This window comes from Callospermophilus lateralis, chromosome X, assembly GCF_048772815.1.
Source record: "Callospermophilus lateralis isolate mCalLat2 chromosome X, mCalLat2.hap1, whole genome shotgun sequence".
NCBI classification, from domain to species: Eukaryota; Metazoa; Chordata; class Mammalia; order Rodentia; family Sciuridae; genus Callospermophilus; species Callospermophilus lateralis.
Genome location: NC_135325.1, coordinates 180,111 through 206,041, shown reverse-complemented (window position 1 = coordinate 206,041; position 25,931 = coordinate 180,111). Strand labels below are relative to the sequence as shown.

The 25,931-nt window shown below is 42.6% G+C and overlaps 1 protein-coding gene across 3 annotated transcripts in view; it reads right to left on the bottom strand.

Annotated features, from left to right (window-relative positions):
- The window catches only part of Clcn4 (chloride voltage-gated channel 4), a 73,730-nt gene extending 48,214 nt beyond the window's left edge, over positions 1-25,516 (bottom strand). For 2 of the 3 annotated variants that reach the window (XM_077106383.1, XM_077106385.1), the window contains exons 1-2: positions 25,373-25,516; positions 23,926-24,060 (exon numbers count right to left, since the gene is read on the bottom strand). The gene's annotated coding sequence lies outside the window, so the exon portion shown is untranslated. Of the gene's footprint in view, positions 1-23,925; positions 24,100-25,372 lie in introns of all 3 variants that reach the window. The other variant, XM_077106384.1, reaches the window with a different exon arrangement.
- Between the last annotated feature and the right edge of the window lie 415 nt (positions 25,517-25,931).

Below are 25,931 nucleotides of genomic sequence, written 5' to 3'. Positions count from 1 at the left end.
AGAACACTAAAAGTATGAGGGTGGAATCAGAAAGTCAAAGGGTCATCTTCTCTGACCTCAACTGATAGCATGTGCTTTTGGCAACTCAAGCCTTTTGCCACTCTGCATATGCCTGTCTATGAATGACCTTGAAAGCAATGCAAGTATTGACTTTGGGGTACTATATTTTGGATCTTAAATGTCCTCTAAAAGCTTATGTGTTGAAGGTTTGGTCCCCAAGGTGGTGCTTTTGGAACCTGGTAGAATTCTTAAAAGGTGGGGCCTTGGGGCTGGGGTTGTGGCTCAGTGGTAGAGCATTTGCCTAGCATGTGTGAGGCCCTGGGTTCAAGTCTCAGCACCACATATAAATAAAATAAAGGTCCATTTACAACTAAAATAAATATATATTTTTAAAAGGGGGGGTGCTGGGGATATAGGTCACTCGCATGCAAAAGGCCCTGGGTTCAATCTCCACCACCATAACATAAAAAGAGGTGGGGCTTGGTGGGAGATCCTTAGGACACTGGGGATATGGCTCCTTTCTCCAACCCCCCTGTCCTGGCCATGAAGTGAGTGGCTTTGTTCCACCACACAATCCCTCCATGATGTGCTGCCTCACCACAGGCCCAAAGCAAGGGGATCGATTGATTATGGACTGGAACTCCAGAACTGTAAACCAAAATAAATCTTTTCTCCTTTAAAGTGGATTATCTCAAGTGTTTTGCTATAGTGACAGAAAACTGACTAACACAGGGGCTACAAATAAATTTTAGCAAATAGGCAAAGTTGCAAATAAGGAGTCTGCAATTGAGGATCGACTACACATATTTATGGAAAACCTCAAGTGAAGCAAAAGGAAGGTCACAAAAGGTGAGGGATAGAGAGGCCCAAAATTGTAACCAAACAGATAACTGGTTTCCCTGAGAGATAAAGGAGGCCTCTGAGGTAGTAGTCCACGTAGTTTCATCATTGACATTCCAAATGTACAGTAATAGCAGAGTGAAAATACTGATGAGAATTTAATTCACTGGTAGGAGCCAAAGCAATCTGCAAATAGCAGCAACCCTCTGCACTAGGGGAGCCAACATGGAGATGGATAAGGAAGGCAGGAGAACCTGCCAAGAGCCATGCTGAGCTGTGGACACACTGCCCTGGGCAAGGAGCTCCAGTGTAGATGCTCGTTTTAAATTTTTCTTAAGATACAGTTAAAATGGCTCCTGCTACTAGGACAGAAGGAAAGTTGAAGTCCCCTTCCTTTTCTAAGATAACAATTCCATTCCCACATTTTGGCTCCTATGGTCCAGAAAACAATCAGGAATGAACCAACACATCTTCCCTGTTCCACTGCCATCAGTGCCTGCTTTACAGATCACATAGGAGCTCATCTGAGATGTAGAAAATGCTTTGCAGCAGGACTGATGCTCACCCCAGTTAGCAGAAGAAATAATACACTGTTACAGACACAAGAGCTTGGAATATGCACTAAATAAAAAATGACTTTGGCATAGAGTATGGAAATTTGAATTGTAAGATGAGGAGCACAAAAGTGCTGGAATGGCTGGTTAAAAATTTGAAGGTGGTCATAAAAATAGTTGACTGCACACTTCTCCCATTGCTTTATGTATTTATGTATCTGGAGGACTCAACCATCACCTGATAAAACTGCATTTTAATCAAATTGAAAAGTCACTATGGGCAAAGTAGGGTAATCAACTTACAAGCAATAAAGTGGCCGCAGTGATTGATTTATTGACCATATGTGCAACTCAGCTACTTTAAAACTCTCAAAGTTTGAGGTCTGAGCTGTGTCAAGTTGAAAACTACACCCATTGATGAGGGCCCAGGGAAGAATCATATTGCATAAGTCAGTAGCAACCAATAACATAACCAATAAGATAAGGGAAGAAATAAAATTAGAAAGCAGAGATTTCATTCTGATTTCTACAGAAACAAGATGGTCATAATCTCCTATTATATGTGGTAAAGAAAATTTCTAATGGGAAAAATAAGATGATGGACAGAGCCCTGGTCAGAAAAGCTCAGAGCATAGAAAAGAATTGCAGAGTCTTGAACCTTCTGTTAAAAGGGAGTTGATACTACCTGAAACTAAACCAAATTTCCAGACAAGCAACAACTCCAGACAATAATGCTTCAAATGGAAAGTCATTCTGGAGAACAAATACATCCTTAAACTTTGATGGAGCATGTCATGGGCATGATAATAGGCACAAAATTGGTAGAGGAAAATAAACTCTACCAATTAGACTCTGATCTAATCTGCAGAGTCTCTATGCTTCAGGGGGAGGAGCAAAGGAGGTAAGGAGGAGCTAGGGGCATCATAACAACCGATAAGAGAGAGAGAATTTTCTTGGGCTCCAAGGAAGAGGAAAAGGAAGACAAGTCAAGTTATCTGTGGCAACGCAGACCAACTCCAGGGGAGAAGGGTCACAATAGCAACAAATGACAAAGCCACCAGCAGAGAAGGATGGAACAGAATTTGTCCTAATCCATGCTAGTGTTATCCTGCCTGACAAGATAACATCTCTCCTACATAACCATTATTTACCTACAAAGGGACTTTGGGAGGCCTGCAAGACACCTAGTCTTTTATTTCATCCTTTAAGAAAGTAACAGCCAGTTTGGTCTCTCAACATGAAGACCTCAAGATGCCAGATCAAAGTCTTCAACAGCAAGTGATAACAACAGAATCTGGCCAGTAAAATTCACTCCACCAAGGCCCAACAAAAAGAAGCATGTGTTAACTGTGATAGCATCTATAATATATTTATGACTTTGATGTTGAAAGCAACTCTGAATGTATTGGCTCAACCTCAGAACAGGGATCTGTATCATTTCAGGGAAACCTGGACTTTGTATAGTTGACTGTTGGCAATAATGTAATGGGTTCTAGAAGATGAAAAAAAACAGGAAATCGCCCAGATCAAGATCAAGCAGGACAGATTCTAAGTATAATCAAGGCTTGACTAAATATAGAACCCACTACCTCAGGCTACTCATAGTTCTCAGCATGTCTCACCAAATATCAGGCAGAAACCCATTCCTTTGAATGTGCTGTTCTCTCCACTTTGAACAGTTTTTCTCTCCTTTGTCTGGAAAGCTCCCATTCACCCTCCAGAACTCTGTTCTATTCATCCCCATCTATGCAACTAGCATTAATTTTCCCAGAAATTGCTGAAGGCACGTTCCTTGGCCTCCTCAAGGAGTCTTTCACAGAAGTCCCAATTACATCATGGCAACAAATACCTTCCCACTCCAGGGAGACCCTGTGTAGTCATCAACAACTGCATACCTGCTGCATCTCCATTGCCAGGCCCAGCACAGAGTTCATGTTCAATAACATATCTTGAGTTCATTTAAAGTGTGTGTATTTCTGAATCACTGGGGTGACAGAGGCAAGGCCCCATTACAGAAGTTTTGTAGATTCCATTTATGCACTCACCAAAAATGCCTAAGATCTAATTTCATCACAAATAGGATAAAAGACTCAGGAAAGAGAGAAAAGAAACACATGTGAGAAGAGGCAGGTATCCATCAGTGGATGAATGGATAAAGAAAATGTGTTATATATACATAATGGAGTTCACTTAGCCATAAAGAATGAAATTATGTGATTTACAGGTAAACAGAACTCAAAAGCATTATGTTAAGTGAAATAAGCCAAACTCAGAAAGTCAAGAGTAATGTGTTTTCTTTCATGTGTGGAAGATAAGGAAAAGAAAGGAGGTGGTGAGGATCTCAGGAAAATTGAAGGAAGCCCAATAGAGTAGAGAAAAGGGACCAGTGGGGAGGGAGGAGAAGAGGGAAAGGGGAAATACTAGGGAATGATATTGACCAAATTATATTGTTATATCATGTGCATATATGAATGGTAGCAACAATTCCCATTATTATATATAATTATATTGCACTAATAAAAATATGAAAAAAGATCAGGGTTAGAACCTTGACCTGCTGCTACTATGTAAAGAGCAGGACACAGGGAGGAAGGTGCACCCTGCATGGCAGCCTAGGAGTCTGATGGGCAGGTTTTTTTCTCTCAGCCTGAATCAGCAGGACTAAGAGCAATCTCTCTGTCCTTTTTCCCTTACACTATCACTGTGCATCTCACTGTTGTATATAACCATAAAAGTTTTTTAAAAAGCCCTATCAATAATCTATTGCAGATCCCCCAACACAACAACTTAGAAATAATCATCTCTTTATATTGCCTTGGTTTGACTGGGCTCTGCTAGATGGTTATCACCTGGTGTCTCTCTTAAAGCTGTGGCCAGACAGGGCTGGAGTCATCTGAAGACCTGTTTACTCACACCTCTGTGTCTGGTCTGTAAGATTCAACAGTTGGGGATTAGAGCAACTGGGGCTTCCTGGGCATCTCTCTCTCCATGTGGGACCTCCATATGTCCACCTCAGCATGGTGGCACTAGGTGGCATGGCTTCTCACTTGCAGGCTCTGGTCTCCAAAGTAATTGTGTCCAGACAGAGATGAGGCAGAAGCTGTATGGCACCACCTGGCCTAGCCACAGAAGTCAGGCAATTGCCCTTCTGCCACATGCCATCCATTGAGGCAATTACAAAAGCCCACCCAGGTCCAAGTAGAGAGAAAGTAAACACTACCTCTGGGTGGGGAAATGGAAAGGCTCTGGAGGAGCAGCCAGGAACCAGACATTCTGTTGTGGCTATTTTTGAAAAATTAAATTGACCACCCAACTTATAAAAACTCTTCACAAATACAAAAAAGTATCCAGAAGAAAACAATGATTATCTGTCAACATACCCTAGAGAGTGAATCACTATAACATATTACTATATTTTTCATAGATGCATTTTAAAATAAATGGGCAGTGTGATATAGCTATTTCTTTATTGTTATGCTTTTTCCCTCTATATTTTGAGCATTTTTCATGAGAGGCAGCACTGCATAGAGGCTAGAAACAGACTCTGACACAGCACTTCCTAGCTCCAACTTTCATCTGTGCCACTACCTAGCTGTGTGATTTGGGGCAAGTTGCTGAACACTACCATGCTTCAGCCTCCCCATCTATGAAAAGGAGATAGTAGCAGCACCTGCCTTAGGTGTTGTTACAAAGCTGAATGAGCTGACATTTGTAAAGCACATTGTACTCAGTGTAGTTAATGCTCTGTTTAAATGTTCACCTAAAATCATAGGTGTTTCATGAAAACACACTTTCCTTATGCCCTGCATATTGCCTCATTTCCAAAGTTTATCTAATCACTCCTCTGGAGTCTGCAGCTGACAGGGGGCACCTGATGAATTCCAATTCTTCTACAGGCAGTTAAGGTAATCACTGAAGCCATTAAATGATGACTCTATGCCTAATACTTTAAAAATCTTTTTCCTAAAACTTTACCAAGTATTTTCATTTATTAGAGGCCATTTCCTTTCAAATCTAATATAATTCTATTCAAAGTGGCAAGATCACTTAAGGAGGGATTTACACATATCCCCAGTCTGACTTTGTGACCTCCAATGACCCTTCCTGGCCCTCAGCACATCTCCTTTCTTAACTCAGAGCCCTGGAGTGGGCTGTTTCTCAGGTGCTCCCCACCTCCTCCCTAGCACAGGAAACAGAGATTAAAAGTTAGTACCTGCTCCTTTTACCAGCTTTGGGGCAATCAAACCTGTTTTTCTTTCATCAAAACTATTTGTCTCTAACACAGATAATGTTTAGGCCTGTGGAACTTTCCAGGAATCTCAGAGTCATCTCATTGCCAGCTGTTTTATCAGTCATTACAAAACAGAAAATCCTAAGATTGAACTCTTCAGCATCTGTGAAATTAAAACTCTGAGATAATCTGGATGATCATCTCATATCCTCAAAATCAAGCAAGAACCAAAAAGTGTAACCCAAAAGAGAGTGACAAATATACATTAAAAAAACACCTAGAGGTAGGCAGTGGAGTCTTGTGGTAACCTGCAACAGTCCTTGCTGGACAATGGGAACCCAAAACAGTAGCTGCTGCAAAGATTCTCCCCTCTTTCCCCTCAGATCAAAGGAAAACAGAGATCAGGGAAATGGGAGTGGAGTTGGATGTAATCACAGGAGATGTCTGGGAAGTGAGTTATCTACAATCTTTCAGTTTGTCCTGCTTTTTTCTGAGAACTGCAGTTTTAGTAAACAAAAGTAGCAGATCTAACATGCCCATTTTCGCTGAATCCTAGAAACACTGCTTTGTGCTACTCCAGTGGTCTGGATCCAGGGGATGGGTCTGTATTACCTGGTTGAAAATCCAGGTCTTCCTTCAAGTTATCTACACTTAAAGTAGCAGCAGAAACATAAACAAGATGGCTGTGGTGGCTTCAGGATCTTTTCCTTCTGACTTGTATAGATGCACAGGGTAGGTACAGCCACAATCTATTTTAAGCATTCTTTTAGATATATTTCATATACTATAACATTCACTTTTAATGTTTATGATTCAGTGAGGTTTTGGGGGTATGATTATAAACTTGTACAACATCACCACTATCCAATTCCAGAATGTTCTTATCTCCCTAAAAGTAACCCCATACCACTTCCTTCTCCAATCAATCACCAGACAACCACTGATTTATTTTTTCTCTATGTATCTGCCTATTCTGGACATTTCCCGTAAATAGAATCATGCAATATGTGACCTTTTGTGTCTGGCTTCCTTCACTTAACATTTTCAAGATTCACCCATGCTGTAGTCTGTGTTAGTACTTCATTCCTTTTTATTGTAAAATACTATTCCATTGTGTAACTATGTCACATTTGTTTATCCAATCATCAGTTGCTAGCTATTTGGGTTACTTCTACTTTAAAACTGATATGAATAATGCTATTATGAACATTCTTGTGGAGTCTTTGCGTGGACATGTTTTCATTTTTCTTGAGCATACACTTAGGAGTGAAACTTCTGGGTCCACAGGAAACTGGTGTTTAACCACTGGAGGAGCTGTCAGATGGAAATCACTTCTGTTTTCTGATTTGTTTGTTTGTTTTGTGCTCGTGGTTAAACCCAGGGCCTATGCAAGCAAAGCACATGCTCTACCACTGAACTATACACAGTCCTGGAAATCACTTTTTTAGTAACCTTTTCATTGAAGTAAATATCTATCCATAAAAATACAAAAATTATAAGTATACCTCTCCACAAATTTTCACAAAGGAAACTTACCCAATTAACCAGTGCTGCAGTCTGGCTGGGCACAAACTAACCAAGCTGCCACACAGCCTTGTAGATTCAAAACAGAAACTCCTTTATTCTCCGCACTCCTGCGAACGCCACGCGAACGCCACGCGAACGCCACGCGAACGCCACGCGAACGCCACGCGAACGCCACGCGAACGCCACGCGAACGCCACGCGAACGCCACGCGAACGCCACGCGAACGCCACGCGAACGCCACGCGAACGCCACGCGAACGCCACGCGAACGCCACGCGAACGCCACGCGAACGCCACGCGAACGCCACGCGAACGCCACGCGAACGCCACGCGAACGCCACGCGAACGCCACGCGAACGCCACGCGAACGCCACGCGAACGCCACGCGAACGCCACGCGAACGCCACGCGAACGCCACGCGAACGCCACGCGAACGCCACGCGAACGCCACGCGAACGCCACGCGAACGCCACGCGAACGCCACGCGAACGCCACGCGAACGCCACGCGAACGCCACGCGAACGCCACGCGAACGCCACGCGAACGCCACGCACGCGGCCTTCTCCCGGGACACACCACACACCAATCGGAAATCCCTCCTCCGGAAATCCCTCCTCCAGCACTTCCCCAACCAATGCGAACTCCCCAGGAATTCCCCAACCAATGGGAACTCCCCTGCTACTACTCCAAAGCAGCAGGCAGAGGAGGACAGCAGGGGTCTAATATACAATTGAATACACAGCTTAACATAACCACCATCATCTCAATGGCTTGCTGGCGTCACCTCTCAACCACTCTTCTGGCAAAAATGCCATGCATTATCCCTACTCAGCTGTGGCCCTCAACAAACCAGCACTCAGGCCAAGGAAGAAAACATGACCTCAGAAGCCTTCTCATGGCCCTCCAATTCCTGTCCCACTGTTAATGGTAAACACTATTCTGACTCTCACATCATACATTCCTCTTGCTTGTTTTGGAACTTTATATAAATGAAATCTTTTGTTTCCAGCTTCTTGTGTTCTACATTATGTGGTAAGATCTACCCATGTTATTGAGTGTAATTACTATTTGTTCATTATCTTTGCCTTATAGTGGGCTGGCCAAGGGCCAGGTAGGAAATATTTGAAGCTTTGTAAGCCATTTAGTCTTTTTTGGGTCTACTGAACTCCGAGTTGTCATTAAAAAGCAGCCAGAGACAGTATACAGATTAACGACTGAAGCTATATTTCAGTAAAACTATTTATGGCCATTAAAATTCAAATCTTATATAATCTCCACATGTCACAACATATTATTCTTTTTTAGTTTTTTTTTCAACATACAAAAATACAAAAACCATTCTTAGCTCATGAGCTGTACAAAAGTAGGTGGTGACCTGGATTGGGCTATTCTATGTTATTTGACTATGGTAATAAACCTCAATGTACTACTCCATTCTGTCGTTGATAGATATTTGGGTAGTTTTCCATTTGGAGACATTACACAGCATTCTGCCAATATATTTTACACCCACTCATAACATATTGTGACCTTCTACCCGCCCCCCTTCTCTTTCTGCCCAGCAGTGGCCAGGTGCCATAGGAACCTGACAATTTTTATGCCAGCATTCCTCTCCCAAATCAGACCATGTCATATTATTTGCTGATTTAACTAACCCCCAGAAGACTTGGACAAATTGAACAGAAAGTTACAATTCAGATTCAAAGATGAAAAAGTCTCAATCTGCAAGGAAAGCTGGCCATCAGCAGAGTCCTCTACCAGAGTGAACCTGGGAGAAACTGCCACTAAAATCTCATCTGAGTCTCCTGAGCCTTTCTGGCCACCTTTCTCCTTCCTGTCCTCTCAAAAAGGCTGAACTGATAGTCAGAGGTTAGTAAATGTTTCCCATAAGGGGCCAGATGGGAAATATTTTTGGATCTGTGGGTCCTATGGTCTCTGTTGCAATTTCTGCACTCTGCCATTATAGTACAAAGCAGCCACCATCAATATGTAAATGCAGGGGTGTGACTATGTGTTAATACAACTTTATTTACAAAAACAATTAAGGGACTGGATTCTGTGTGCAGACTGAGTTGTTGGCCCTTTGTTTATATCACAGCTACCTGCCAGGCTCCTGTTGGAGGAACCCGAGCTACCAGTACACTTACAACTCTTACCTACCAATAGGACCCAGAAAATCATCCTGATCCACTGGGACAAGTTAAAAGATAAATAGCTATAGTCATTCCTCATAGAATTATTTAAGGGAAGGATGGCATCCCCGAAATGCAACTACTGGACATCATTAGCAACATTTCAACCTTGAAGTTTTGGAAAAATAAAAGGCAATTCCTAATACATACATACATACATATATATACATATATATAGAGGGGGGGGGGTTCTGAGATCCTACAATCTGAAAGATTTCTCCAACTAATCAGCAGTCCAAGTGCTTCCAGATTCCAGATGCCTTAGCTCCTTAATTAAAAAATAATCACACCATGGCTCTAACAAAGTATTCAAGATCATTGCAACTAGAGCTTGCCTGTAGTGTTGATGAACACCATGAACAGAACACTAAGAATTTTAGAACCACTAGCCTCAGGAGAGGACCTGAGAATATTAAGCTCAGAGGCAGGGATTGGTCAGATGGCATCTAAAAATAAAGACCCCAAAAATTTCATTTCTTACAGATTTTCCAGAAGCTCCAATAACTCTTCACAAGCAGTCTTTCAAAGCTCCTTTTCTTGCAACCTACGTGGACCACACAAGGTGCTGAGCTGAGAACTGATGTCTGCTTGCTGGCGGCTCCTGTAAAAGGCCACCAGGCTGGGTGTCCCTAGGCTCAGAGGCAATGTCATAGTAGCATATGGCCACCAGAGGGAGCTCCACTAGAGTCCACAGGTCAGCAACAACCTACAGGAGGACTGCCTCCATCTTTCTGCATCTAGGCTCCAACCTTTAGCTCCTCCTCCGTCCCCTGCCCTCTCATCTGTACTCCTCCCCTAGGCTTGCCCGGCAGCCCCTACCTCAGGTTGCCACATAGCACAAGGCTCCAGTTCCACCCCAAGAAATGATCACCAGAATAATTCCCTCTCCAACCTGTGGCAGTTTCTCTGACACCTTCAGTGGTTTCTCTTCTAGCCTGCTCTGATTTATGTATACATCACCAAAGATACCTGCAACTGACAACTTTTAAACAGAATACTGAGCAACAGAATCCAAACACATTAAAATACACACTATGTGTTTCCATTTATGTAACGTTCAAAAACAGTCAGAAGTAAATTATGCTTCTCGGGAACATAATTAGTGGTAAATCTACAAAGCAAATCAGAGATACAAGCATAGTAGAAGTCAGGAGAGTGGTTTGAGGGAGGAAGGGGGAGTGATGGATAGGGACAGAAGATGCCAACAATGTAAACATTTGGTCCTGACTTGGGTGGTAGGGTGGTGACACAGTTGTTTATTTTACAATTATTTAAGATATTCAGCAACATATATGGAAGATATATCTAAAATAAACACCCCAAAATGGCTGAAAGTAGGCCATGGGGGTGTGGGGGGAGTTCAGAGAACCTAAGCTCCACAGTCAAACATGGGTGTGTTATGTGCCCCCACTGAGCTGCCAATAGCCAGACAAGCTGGTCCCCAGCTCCTCATTTTCCACTCAGTTCTCTGAAACAGGGAGTAAACCAGAGCTTGCACAGAATGAGGATACTCTGGCCTACCTTTATTCAGACCATTAGTCTCTGTGCATATAATAAACCATGCTTAAGCCCTACAGTCCAGGACAAATTAATCACTGTCTTCAAATTATATAACAGAGCTGTGTTCTCTTAATCTGCTTGTGTGGATGGAGGGAAAAAAAATTGCCACAATGTTTGAGGATGTCACAAAACACTTCTTTATCTGCCTATTTGTACTGCTCAAAATTGAAACATTAAAAGTGGAAGTTTAAAAATAAAACAAAAGAGCTCTACTTCCTGGCTGTCATGAACTGAGCAGCTTTCCTCTGCCATGATGTTCTGCCTTACCTGCGACCAGAGCTATGGAGTCAGCTGACCATGGACTAAACCTTTAAAACCAAATAGCCAACTAAAGAATGATTCAAGGAGGACTGGGGCTATTGCTCAGTGGCAGAGCACTTGCCTAGCATGTGTGAGGCACTGGGTTCAATCATTAGCACCACATAAAAATAAATGAATAAATAAAATAAATGAAAAATGAATACATAACAATAAAATAATTATTTAAAAAAAGAATGATCAAAGCTTGGAAAAACATAGAATAAAAGAGAAAATAGGACACAGGTACACAAAAAGGGAATACAATGTGAAGACATGAGAAGAAGACATTGACCTACATGCAAATAACAGAGGCCTCAGGGAAAACAACTCTGCCAACTCCTTGATCTCAGACTCCCAGGCTCCATAATTGTGAGAAAATGAGTTTCTGTTGTTTAAGCCACCTAGTATATGGGCTTTTATTATGGAAGACAGAGCAAACTCCATATTATCTCCATACAATCTCCATATTATTTGTATTTTCTTTTTTCCTCCTAAATTTTAAGTAAATGAATAAACGTGTGTTTCATCTAAAATAAAAAAATAAATAAAAACAAATGCTCACACACATTCTTATACACACATGTACTTACACTCTGACATACACAAACACACACACACACACACACACACACACACACACACTTTCCCTTCCTTGCTAATAGGCAGACAACAGAAGGAGGTATATACCTGTGGCTCTTTCTACAACTCCTGGCTCAGCAATATCCTATAGCAGGGATTCCTGCCACATCCTAAGGATGTTAGGTAGGAAGCCTTGACCTTGATAACTTCACCCAAAGTTATAACACTGCCACATGACCATATGCATACAAATCACTCTGTATACATGGCTTTGTTGTCCTCACCCAATTTCTAGAGTGACTACTGCATCTAATGTTTCTGGTGCACCACTCAGATCAGTCCAAAACTTCTGGTAAATTCCAGCTGGTTTCCAATGGTATCCTGTGCCTGACAACATTGTTTGAGACCCACAGAAAGTAACTTTATTCACATAACATGACTGAAATGCATCACTGGAAGCAGAACTCATGTCAAAATATCTCCACTCTCCAGCCTCCTGAATTGGGTCATTTCCAGGCCTGTGTTTTGTACCTGTGCAGAAAAGACAATGTAGCAGGCCTGAGGCTGCTCTCTTTAAGAGGTCTGCTTGCCCTTGGCTGTCATCTGGGAACTTGGGTTTGGGAAGGGTTCCTGCCATTCTCAGAACCAATAAGAATGGATCACTGTGCCTAAACTGTCCAAATATGATTTATGCTGAGTGCCTGCTTTCCTTCTAAGAGCCTGGAATTTTGATATATTTTAGGCAAATAAAATGTATTTTATGTACCAATAAAATCCCTGGATACTGAGTCTCTAACTAGCTTTCCTGGTGGACAACATTCTGCAAGGGCTGTCAACTCACAGGAAGAATGAAGCAAGCCCTGCATACTTCCAACTGGATTCTCAGAAGCACATGCCTGGTTTCCCCTAGATTTGCCTTGTGAACTTTTCCCTTTGCTGATTTGGCTCTGTATCCTTTCACTGTAATAAATCATAGCCATGAGTATGACATGCTGAGTTCTTGGGCCAGAGGTGATCTTGAGGGTCTTGAAATAGCAAGCATCATTTCCTAGAGTTTCCTAAATGCTGAGTTAAGCTCTGGTCATAGTTGCAGGAACAGCATTGATAGCTGATGGCTGCCTTCCCTTCCTGGTCTCATTTCCCTGCTTTGCCCCTAGGAGTCCCTGCACCTCCCCCAAACAGTCCTTGCACTAGAAACTTGGCCGCAAGTTCCACTTGGGAGACAACCCAAACAGGCAGCATCACACAGTACCATACATTTCTTCAGTTAGTTATACCTTGGCCTTTGTAAAACCCATGTGAGTGGGTTTTTTGTTTGGGTTTTTTTATCTCATAGAAATGGGCAAATCTTCATAACTATGAGCCAGACAAAGAGTTTTAACAAATGACACCAAAAGGACAAACCATAAAAGAAGAAGAATGGTTATGCAGTATTAATGGACAAAGCAAAACTTTTCCTCCAGGTAAGAATTCAAAGAATCTCCCTGGTACACTTTATTGATAGGAATGGATGATCAGTCCCCCAAGAAAAACAGCCAAGCTGTGCCAAGGCCTCTGCATCTAAAGGACAATCTAAGTACCAAAATGGCCTATCAGAAGACCCCCAGCAGAACACTGGTGGCAGATCACTGCCCAGATCAGTGGTTTTCAAACCTGAGCCTGTGTCAGCACTACCAGGAGGATGGGGCAGCCCCAGGCCCCGCCCCACCACATGTCAAGCTCCTGGCTTCAGCAATGCTGTGCAGGGCCTCAGATTCTGCATTTTAGCTCCCAGGGAAGCTGATGTTGCTGCTCCGGGGCCCACATGCAAACTGGTAGTCTAGTATAATCTTTTATTCCCTCCTTACCTCTGGTTCTACTTCATGCCCTGTATCCTGTCCACTGTGTTTAATGACAAATATTTTTCATATTGATCTTATTCATAAACTGCATTTTGTTGGAATAATAATTTTCAAACTTGCTTGCTCCTCTGTTTGGCTGTGAACTCCTTGAGAGCTGAGGCCTGTTTTACTCAACTCTATTTACTATCCAGACCTTTAAAGAAGCATTTGCTGAACCCTGCTATGGAGTAATAATATTTACTAAACCCAAAAAGTTTAGCCAGCCACATGTACTATCTCTATTCTACAAAGAGTATAATTAATACTATATCAACCTATAGATATGAAACTCCATCAAGTAGTCAATCAGATGCTTTAGACATCTCTGCATGGGCATACTCAAGAATGGATATAAGAACAATGTTTTATCTGTGCACATAGAAAGGGCAAAATGACTATGGAAACTCAACTGGGGTCAGGAGACATGTAAAACGCACCATTGTGAGTTTTATAATCTGAGCGAGGCATGTGTGAAGGGAAGAACTTGCTCTCCCCTACTGGTTCTGTTTCATTTGCTTTTTAATTTTTGAATTTATCTTGAGTTTTCTCTTATTATTTTTCACCCATGAAAAAAAAGTTGAGCTGACAAATACAAACATCCTGCCAAGTGCAGCAACCAAGCATCCTGACTGATATCCCACCGCAGGCATTTGACACAAAGTTGCTGGGGCCAAGGGAATGGACTCTGAACCAGGAACAGAGGCTATAAGCACCACAAACCTGCCAGTTTCTCAAGCAGTCCTCAAGACAAACCCCTCTTTGTTGTTCTCATGCAGGTGGAGGGAGGGGATCAAGAGGGAAGTTGGTTTTTAATTCCTTTCAAGGGGCCAGGGGTATAACTAGGTGGTAGAATGTGGCTTAGCATGCAAAGGCCCTGGGTTCCATCCCCACCCGCCTCAAAATCCCTTTAAACTCTCTCAAGAAGTTTCTCTGAAATAAATTTTGATAAGCTAATCAGAACATTCACTATAGAAAATGCTGTTCTACAGAAGAATTTGAACTACTAGACTATAATCCCACAGATACAAGAAGCTCTGTTGGGGCTGGAGCCGTAGCTCAGTGGGGGAGCACTTGCCTAGCATATGTGAGGCACTGGGTTTGAACCTCAGCACCACATAAAAACAAATAAATAAAATAAAGGTATCATGTCTATCTACAGCTAAACAATGAAATTAAATTAAAAAAATAAAAAGACACTCTTTGAGCTTCAAGCCCACATGCGTGGGCATGCTCACACACATACATGCGCACACCCACCCACACCCAGGCATATTGTAATCAAATTGTTAAAGCTAGTGAAAAGGAGGGTCTCTTAAAGCAGTGAGAGAAAACAAAACACATCATATGCAGAGAAAACTATAGACTATACACAACCACAAAGAACGATGAAACCCAGTCTGCACAGGTCAGTCCCAAGCTATTGCATGAGGAGGGGACTACACAAGGCCATAAGGCAGGAGGTGAGGCCATCAGCAACTATCTAGGAGGCCAGCAACCACACCAGCAGAAGCCTGACACGACTTTTTTGCCTTGCCTGAAACCCCAGGAATGACAAATTCATTTGAGATCATGGAGTCTCACTTTTAAAAATGAGATGGTGAGGAAGTTTATTGGCCCCTTCGGGCCAACCCTCCAAACACCAGGCTGGGTTCCCCAGATATAAGATTATGAGGCATTGACAATGACAGGAGCCCCATGGTGGCCACCTGGCAAGGGGCCAAGGGCCACAGGACCAAAGACAGTTTCAATAGAGAGGAAGGCTGGGAGCAAACGAATATCCAGAAAGGCATGGGAGAATTAAACTTGGCCTATTTCATAATTTTGCCTGTAGCCACAAAGTGGAAAGACAGTCACTTCCTTTTTCCTCTTTCTCCTTCCTCCCTGGCCCACCTCCCTATCCCCCTCCAGCACTCTCTGTGCCCCTTCTACTATAGTCTTCCTCATATGAACTGGGTGAGTTGTTGTGGGCCATGGCAAGCTTCCCATGGCCCCAGGCTCACACAGCTATTTGTCCCATTTTGAAACCCAGCCTGCTTGTTGGAAAGGAGACGAGGCCAACCTCATGTGGCCTCGGGTGACACAATCAACTCAGTGTTCTCACACCCTCACTCCACAGAGGATGGGGGCATGAGGTCTCTGTATTTCCAGTGCCAAGAGCCAACAATGTAGAACTTCCCCAGACACCCCTTCTAATAACAACATTGACAGCAGGATGTCAGGTGCTGTTCTAAGCACTTCACATGGATTAAGTCAGTAGGGCTCCTCACACCCTGTGAATCAAATATTGTCACCCTCAGGCTCATGTTACAAATAAGCAAACTAAGGTAGAAGAGAGGGTAAGTGTCACAGATGGTGAGTGGGGAGCTGGATCAAGCCCAGGCCCCAAGGGCCTTCTTCTACAAGGACCTAAGAGACCTTTAGACTTGGAAGCCACCTGCTTCCACTGAGAAGGCATTGGAGGGCCACATCTCTCCTATACTGTGTAAAAGAGCTTATGCAAGACATCTTGGTTACCTTCTAATCTCCCAAGTGGGCAAAGGTTCACACATCCACAAACAACACTGCTGTATTCATTTTCTAGGGCAGCCACAACAAAGTACCACATATTGGTGCCTCAGATGACAGAAACTATTGTCTCACAATTCTGGAGGCTGGAAGTAAAAGATGGGGGTCTCGGTAGGATCATTTGGATCATTTCTTTCTGAGGGTTCTAAGGGGAAAAATCTGTTCTAAGCCTCTCTCCTTGGCTTACCAATGGCATCTTCTCTTTGTGTCCTTGCATAGTCATCCCTCTGTGTGTGTGTGTGTGTGTGTGTGTGTGTGTGCCCTAATTTCCTCTTGTTATAAGGACATCTGTCATAGTAGATTAGAGGTCCACCCTATTTCAACTTGGTTACTTCTGTAAATACCCTGTCTCCAAGTCAGGTCACTTTCTGAAATACTGAGGGTTAGGACTTCAACATATTAATTTGGAGGGGGGCATAATTTGACCCATAACGGCTTCCAAAGATAGTGCTGGAGGGAAATATCACCCATGTTCCTCCTCTCCTGGAACCTCCTCAGACTGTTGACCATTTTCTGACAAGTTTTCCTCCACTACAATCTATTTGCTGCTTACCTGTACGCACCCCCTCAGAGATTTAAAAAAGTATAAGTAGACACTCACGGCTGGCAAGTTTGTAAAGGTTACACCAGGAAGCATTAAACACAGTTGTGATGTGTCCTTCCTGTCCTCAGGCTAGCCACAGAGAAAAGAACAAGGCCATTGGAGCCAAGATAGAGGCTGAAATTTCAGTCATTTCACAGGTTTGAAGAGAAAGGGTCACTGATGAGAGGCATAACTGAGCTAAGAAGAAAAATAATTCATTGTGGTTTGACCTCCTCTATCCTGACCACAAAGCCTCAGTCCAACCAGCGCCTCCAAGGGTGACACTGGAGGAAGAAAACAAGTTTCACATTTAGCCAAAGCAACCAGAAAGGAAGCTAGGAACTGAGAAGCACACAAACATGGTCAGGCCACAGAGCCCTGTGAAACTGCTGGGCAGGCACAAGTACAGGCAGCATCAACCACCAAGAGATGAGTCAACGTGTCCCCATGGCCAGGTGAGAAGCAGGCCCCAAGGAATGGGCATAACAGGCCTCACTGTACTGACCTTGCATCAGCCAATCCCCAAGTGCAAACCCAGGCATACAAGCTACCGTTGAGGGGTCAGATGTGGACACTGTCCTCAGGCAGAGGCACCCCAGGCAACTTCCTGCTCACCACTCTGGCTCTCACCGCTGGATTGTGCCTGGCATGGGTCAAAGGGCCTGACCTGAGCCCTCCAGGACTCCCCTTTTCTGTAACTTCAGGAGTACTTAAAGTTACCTTCACTGGGGAAGGTTCTGCTCTCAAACTTACATTCAATTCAGACAACAACAGGTCACCCTATTCTCAAGAACTGCCTCCTTGGCCTCCTACTCTTCCCACTGAATAGCACAACCTATGAAACAGAAATTTCCTCTTTCATGAACTCCAATGACAGTTCCTCAAGGTCATGAGCCTTGTCCATTTGCTTCGACAGATACCCCCACCTCCTAGACTTATCACTGTCTCCAGTGGGGAACAATTTTGCCTGCCAGAGGACACCTAGCAATGACTGGAATTTTTGGTTGTCACAACTGTAGGGCTGTTGTTATGTGCATAGAACTCAGGGTTACTGATAAATACCCTACAGTGCACAGGATAGCCCCCAATAAAAAGAATCATCCAGCCCCAAATGTCCATAGATCAAGCTTGAGAACACTGACCTGGACACACAGCAAGGATCCAAGGAATATTTGCTGAATTAAAAAGTAATTAAGATAGTGAATGAGCAAATGATTGGATGAATATTGAGACTCATGACCTATGGAAATCCTTTAGCAGTTCTCATGATATGGATGGTCTTTTCTCAGAACACTAATATATCACTTATTTTTTCATTCAATAAATATTTAATGAGCACCTGCTATGTGCTACATACTGGGCTTATAGAACTAAATAAGATAAACATGGCTTCTGTCCTCACAGGGTGTAGAGTAGAAAAAAGATCATTCTGTAAGGACATGAGACACCATGGTTATTCCACAGCTCTGTCAGATCAGTCATGTGACCTTGGGCCAGTCACTTGATTTCTCTGGATATCTATTCCTCATATGTAAAATATAAGGGTTGCTTTGATTTTAAAGCTCATTTCCAACAACTGAATTCTATTCATTTAATTAATCTAAGTGAATCTCTTCCTCTTGAGAGTTTTTACATTCATATAATGCCATTATTATTGATTACAAAAGAATGCCTTAATCCACATGTCTATCAATCAAGAACTGGTTGAATAAATTACTGAACTGTCCCACAGTGGAACATACTGTGGACATGCTGACACAAAACGGTCTCCAAAAAAATAGTAGTAAGAGAAGCATGATGTATCAAATGCTCTTATTTTATCTCTAAAAAGCACTATTTACAATAAAATTAATGAATTACTACTACACAAAACAACATGGATAAATCTCAAAATCATGTTGAATGAAAGAAGCCAGATATGAAAAAACATGTTGTATGATTCCATCTATGTGAAGGTAAAGAATAGACAAAACCTATGCTGACAGAAATCAGAATGATGACTGCCACTTGCCAGATGGTTTGACTACAGTGGGATAGGGTAGGATCCTCTGGGGTACCAGTAAATTCTGACTTGATTTGTCATAATCAAGTCAAGGATCACAAGTTAGGGCCAGTCTCAGCAACTCAGCAACATCCCATCTCAAAATAAAAATAAAAAGGGCTGGGGATGTAGCTCAGTGGTACAGTGGACCTGGGTTTAACCCCCAATGCCAAAAAAGAAAAAGAAAAAAAATGAAAAAAAAATTCAGGTGAGGAATGACTAAACTTGTTTTATGATTTTAAGTCCTTATAACTGCCTAGCTTTTCTTACTGTTTTACATAAAATATGGAAAAATAGTTTTATCATGGGCATACAAAAGCTTTAACTACATTTTATACCAAACCAACAGAAGAATGAATACAATTTTTTCCAATTAATGCTGAATTTTACTTAGGGAAGGTGTTTTGATCACTTCTCCCATTGAGCATTTGTAAAATATTTTATTAGTATATTTTCTTATTCTCTTAGATTATATGTGTATGGACAACCACCCATGTGTGTATGTGTGGTTTTGGTACAATTTTTTTGTAGATCTTATACATGCTTCTTGCAGTGGCACATGCCTATAATGCGAGCGACTTGGGAGGCTGAGACAAGAGGATCACAAGTTCAAGAGCAGCATCAGCAAATTAGCAAGGCACTAAGCAACTTAGCGAGACCCTGTCTCAAAATAAAAACTAAAAAGGGCTGGGGATGTGGCTCAGTGGTAAAGTACGCCTGGGTTCAATCCCTAGTACCCCAACTCCCTTAAAAAAACTATACATGCTTTTTTTAGGAGCTAAAAAAAAAGGACAAAAAAAGGTCAACTTGAAAATGTCAGACCAGGAAAAAGACTACTCCTTATATAACTTTATTCCTGTGTTCACTGCAAGTTTATTGTGTGTCTACAGCACTGTGTCTATAGCAGTGCTTGTGTTCTGAATTCTGTGTTGGTAAAGCCTCTAAGTCAAGGCTTGCCCCTATTGCCTCTGATGGTTGGCTAAGCAATTGAAGAATTAGAGATTTAAAACCCTTTTAAAAAAAAGTAAATTACTGATCTAGAGCAGTGGGTCTCAAAGCATGGTCTAGGGACTCCTTGGGGTTGCCAAGATACCTCACAGGGTCCATGATGTCAAAATATTATTATAATAATCTTTGTCTTCTTTCAAGCCCATTCTTTCATGAGTGTGTAGTGGAACTTTCCAGAGGCTACATGATATGTGCTATTGCAGCAGTCTAAATGTAAAAGCACAACGTGTGAGAGTAATTCACTTGTCTTCAGCCATATATTATAAAGATTTTCAAAAAATGAAAGAAAAAAGCCAATTATTGCTATCATGATATTTCATCTCAATTTCAACACACATTTTCAAAAAATAAGACTCTTTTCCACAAACACATGTATTAGCTATTGCTGTGTAATGAATTACCTCAAAACCTAGCAGCAGGAAGTAAAGAGGCTTATCTCACTGTTTCTGTGTCAAGAATCCAGGAGAGGCTAGCAGCCATCTCAAGGCTCAGCAGAGGCTGAGGGATCTGCTGCCAAGGACACTTATGCCACTGACAGGTCTTGGTTTGGGGATGGGTGTGGGAACTGCTGGACAGAAGATCTTGGGTTCCCACACCATAGGGCTGCTCATAACATGGCAGCTCCTTCCTTTGGTCCAATAGAGAGAAACATATCCAAGGTGGAAGCCATAGATTCTTTATACCCTAATCTCATAAATGCCATCCCTTCATGCCAGCTATATCATATTCATGTGACTTGTGTGCCAGGTGCAGCCCAAACTCAAAGGGAGAGAATTATGCAAAGTTGTGGCTGCCAGGGGCAGAGGTCACAGGTTCATCTCAGAAGCTGCCTACCACACCACAAATCACCACACCTAATAAAATCAACACTAGTTTCCTAGTATCATCTAAGAGCCAGTCACATAAAATAGTTCCCACGTGTTCCCCCAAATACCTCTTACACATATTTGTTCAGGCCAGGTTCCAATCAAGGGCTACAAGTTATATTTGACTATTCAGTCTCTGAAGTGTCATCTGATAAAGAATATCCCTCCTCCTTGTTCTAATTTTCTTTCATGATACTGACTTGTTGAAGAGACAAGGCCAGATGGCACTGAGAGAGAGAGAGTGCCAAGTCATTCTGAGGGCCACAAGAGTTTGGAAGGGCTTCTTTGGATATAGGAGGAGGAGCCTGAATGCTAAGGGCAGAAGCCTGGGAAGAAAATGGCCTATAAAGTGAACAGGACCAGCTGCTATATTGCCCAAGCCTAAGGTGCAGCAGCCTTTTCTCACTGAAGGCCAACATTCTCGCAGGAGGGCTTTTCTAATCCTCACAGGAGACTATTTTTATGAGGCAAGGAAGGAAGAGCCAGACAGTGAGTGACCTTGCAGCAAGGAGATGCAGGGGAGAGGCACACTGTGGTCCTAGGCCTGGGGGATAAGAAAATACATTCTGGCCCTTTTAAATTCATCATCCCCTCGCCCTACAGTAAACACATCCCACATCTTGCAACACTTCTTTTATCACTGCTGCTTGTCTCCAGGGAGTTTCCCAACTTGCAGATCCTCTTACCACCTTCCAGTCTTCCCCAAACGCCAAGGAATCAGGATCACCAAGAACAGTGGTCCTATTTTATAGATTTGGCAACTGCTCTGAGAGATTAAATAATACAGACACAGACATCCTCATAAGTGGCCAAGCACACCTTTAGACACAGGCCCTGTACTAAAGCCTAAAGCATGTGACCATCACCACACTGAGGAACTCTCCAGATTGCCGGTTCTGTGGGCAGTTTGTGTTTGCCTCTTCCTATCTCTATGGACATCACTACCATCCTGTCCTCACCACATCTGACACCAGCACAATATGTCATCTCTTCTCATTTCATCCTCAGGACACTTATGAGTGCAGACTGTTATTGCCAATCTTGCAAACGAAGATGTGGCCTTTCAGCTGCTGGGTCTACCCCAGGTTGAGATTTAACCTGCATGGGGATGCATGCAGGGTCACAGTTTCAGCACACCTTGTCTAGAGGTTTTTTTTTCCTCCAACACTCTCCTTTTCTAATAGGCTGGACCTCCAACTACAAATGGCATACCAATAGCCTCCTCCTCCTCTTTTGACTGTTTCTGGAAACCCTCAGTACAAAAACATCTTCACTTCACACTGCATTTTCAATATGTTTAATATTATGAAAGGGAATCAGATTTTTGACAGAGGATTCCACATTGAACAGATCATAGAAAAATAAATTCTGATTTATTGTAGCCAAAAGAACATTTAAAGATTACCTAGAGACTGGTGGTGTGGTTCAGTGGTAAAACACTTGCCTAGCACATGCGAGGCCCTGAGTTCACTCTCCAGCATCACAAAACAAATAAAAAAAAATCATCTAAATCAGAGGTTCTCAACCTGGGGGGCAATGGAGTCCTCAGGTGGCATGTAACAATGTCTGGTGACATTCTGGGTTGTCACAACTAACAGGAGGGAATTGATACTGGCATCTAGTGGGTGGGGGACACAGATGCTGCTTAACATCCTACAATGCACAGGAAAGTCCCCATGACAGAGTTATCAGCCCCAGCCCCAAATGCCAACTGTGCTAAGATTGAGAAAACCTAATCCCAATTCCTTTGTTACTCTCAAGATGAGAAAACAGGCATGAACACACCAGGTGACTTGTTCAAGGTTACATAGTCAAAAAGCCAGAAGTGGAGTCCAGATCTCTATTAAATCTACTTGCATCACCTGCTTTGTTCTGCTGGGGAGAAGCCATGGTGGGGACCTGAAGAAACTTCATTGTTTTTTTTCTTCTTTTTCCTTTTAATTATGCTGTGGATTAAATCCAGGGTTTTGCACAGGCTACACACATGCTCCACCACTGAGCTACACCCTCCACCGACCTTTATTCTTATAGTCAACTGAACCAAAGAAAAAAAAAGTGCAATAAACAAATTACTGAATTACTGCAGTAACACAAACTCTAAAAGAAATGCCTTCTTCAATTATCAATGAAAATAGCACTGTTTTAGCAGTCCTCCAAAGTTGTCTATGGGGCAAATTATTCATGGTGTGAGTTCCAATACCATTTACTGATGCCTCAGTTTCCAGAGGGGTCTGGTTTTCAGGAAAGAATGGCACATTCTCCTCCTAAGGGAGCCCACGCATGTCCTGGCTACAGACCAGGAGAAAGGAATGTAAACAGGGTAGGGAAAAGACCATTAAAATCCCCCCACAACGCTCATGCTGGAACTGAAGTCACCTGACCCACTCCATTTGTTGCTGAGTCATCAGGTCCCTGCTTCAGCAAGCTGATTATTCAGCAAGGGGATTAAAAAGAACGCTGGAAATTCTTAGGGTTTGGTGTCATCTCCACCCTCACCCTCTGCTAAAGACCACTTTGTTCTTAGAGATGTAGCCATCTCTTACAGGCACTGGCATGCTACCTTTGGAAACTGCGTTTTATTTTATTCTATTTTATTGGATCTTGTTATTTTTAAATCTACTGAAAACACTGGAAGAAAAAAACACATTTAAATACTGGAACATTGCAAAATGCAAAACAACTTAGATAGCACATTTGGCCCTTAAATTGTTCACCAAGAAGCTGCCATTTCCCAACAAGCTTTTGTTTTAAAAGACATGAGTCTAATTACTGAGAACATCCCCTTTAAAGAGAATTAATAAATGTGTCATTATTTAAGCACAATGACAGTGAAAAAAATAGTTGATGGTTATCTTTTAAAAGCCCATCTCTTCCTTAGAATGCATATATTGTGGTCATTCCAGATTTTTTCCCCTCCTGAACATGAGGTCCTGTCTTTCTGACTGGCCCCTACCCTTTTTTCTCAGTGTGGGCACGCCAAGACTCAAAGTCACGCGTGGACTTGCACCAGGCCACTCCCTGCCTGATGCATGCAGCAGCAGCTTGTAGCTGTGGGCAGCAGGCGCCACAGCGGGCAGAGGCCCCACTTTCTGTTTCTGGGGACGCTGCCAGGCTTTAGGCCAACCCGCTGGGGCTCCGCCTGCAGAGTCCGCACCACCGGGAGCCCCGGGGAGCGCGTCCGGGCGCCGAGCGCCCCTTACCTGCAGTGCCGCATCGCGCAGCGCGACCGCCCACCTGGACAGCATCCTAGAGCATCCTTTCTTCAGCGCGACGGCTGTGAGCGCCGTGACGTCACCGGGAGGAGGGCTCCACGCTGCCACGTGACGCCTTAGAAGCTAGGAGGGGAGATCCGAGGAGGGAAAGACCTTGAACGCCTGGGGAAAGCAAGGAGCGGTGGCTTGAAAGCCTCGCTCTGACCACCCTCAGGGCATTCTGCTTTAAGTGTGCTGCTTCCCTAACCTTTAACGAGGAATTATGGAAAACAAACCACACAGAAGGAGACACCCAAATTATCACAGGCTCCAAACCTGTAAAAGGATTTCAAAATAACTAGCAATAGGAGACTATAGTGAAAGGAAATACAATTTAGTGTTTCATTTTAAAAACCGGCATTTATCAAATGCAGTAGGGAGATATTTTGTGCAAATCAAAATGATACTTAAGATATAATATGCATGAACATACTTTATGCAGAGGTTCAATAATTCAAATCATATATCAAGTATTACATCAAACACTATCAAAGCATTTCCTTAAGGAATAATATACTAAATGCAATGATGAATGATGCTTTAATTACTCTCAATAGCTGCATTCCAATATTAATTTGTATTTGCAAAGGGAAAATAGTGACACCACATATTAATACTATTTACTAAAATAATTGATTATTTAAAATAAAGCAATATTGCATGAGCAGAATTATATCTGTTTATTTCCTTAAAGCTTCTGGTAAGGCATTTAATTTCTCAAGTATGAAAAATTTAATTCACAATAGTGGATTATTTCACATTTTCTAAATTTTATCACATTCTGAAGTGATTCATTTTACAATTACAAAAAAATATGTACAATGTCAACATTTCCCATTCACAACTGAAACAGCCTTGCCTAGGAAGCTTTAAAAGATTCCAACTGTGATCATTTCATAAAGTTGAAATAGCATATTTCAAACTTAAGCAGTACACAATCTTTTCTTTCTCCAAACCACATAAACATTTTTGAAATGTAAAAGGACAAAAGCAGAAATTGTTATTTATATTCCAGTTTCATGTAAATTAATTTGCTTTCGCTTGAGTTTAAATCATAATTTTAACATTCCCTTCTCCCACACCCCTGAGAGAAATGTGAAATAAATTGTTTTACAAGCAGGCTAAAGTTAAAGAGTTAAGTTAACTTGCTATTTATTCCAGCAGCTTTCGTGTCCTTCTATATTTAACCTTGGCCCCTTTCCCACTATTCGCTCCAGATTAACCAACTTTCTTTTCAGACGTTCAATCTTTAATTTGGGAATAAATACAGCCCTTGCTTCTCACAGCGATCTATATTATTTTCAAGACTAGATTTTTTTTTTAATCGACAAAGTGGCAGTGTGGCTTTCTCAGTCAGTCCTCTCGTGTTTGTTTTACTGAGTAACAAAGAACTTACCTTTCGCTGTCAGATCCCTGAGATAGAAAGCTAAAATGCTACCCCGATCCGTCGCTCCTTTGGGTAGACTGTCTGATGCCAGCGGAAACTGGCAAGTTCATTTTCCTGCCAGAGGCAAATGTCGCTTTCAGCCTCAGGCGCCCAGAGGGCCCGGGAGGCAGGCTGGGAGCGTCACGTGCTCTACCCAACCACAGAGCCCAGCCCAGCCGGCCTTGGTCACCTCTTGACTCCGCAGCTCCCTAGTGCCAGTGTCATTCGCCCCCCCACCCTTGCTGCTTTTGTATCCAAAGAGAATTTAGTCTTCCCATACAGGACGCGCCCCCGCCCCACGCCAGAGGTTGGGCTGCGTGATCGACTGGGACGCCAATTCCCTGAATCCCTTGGGGGTGGGGATATACAATATGCCCCCCTGAGGCCAGAAGAGGACCTCGAAACTGTATTTACAGCCTTGCTTTGTGTTCCACTTGGCTGAAATGACTAAATACAGGCACCTTCCTCATCCAGGGCGGTTGGGGTTTTTGTTTTTGCTTTCCCCAACAGGTTTGTTTCACCTTCTCTT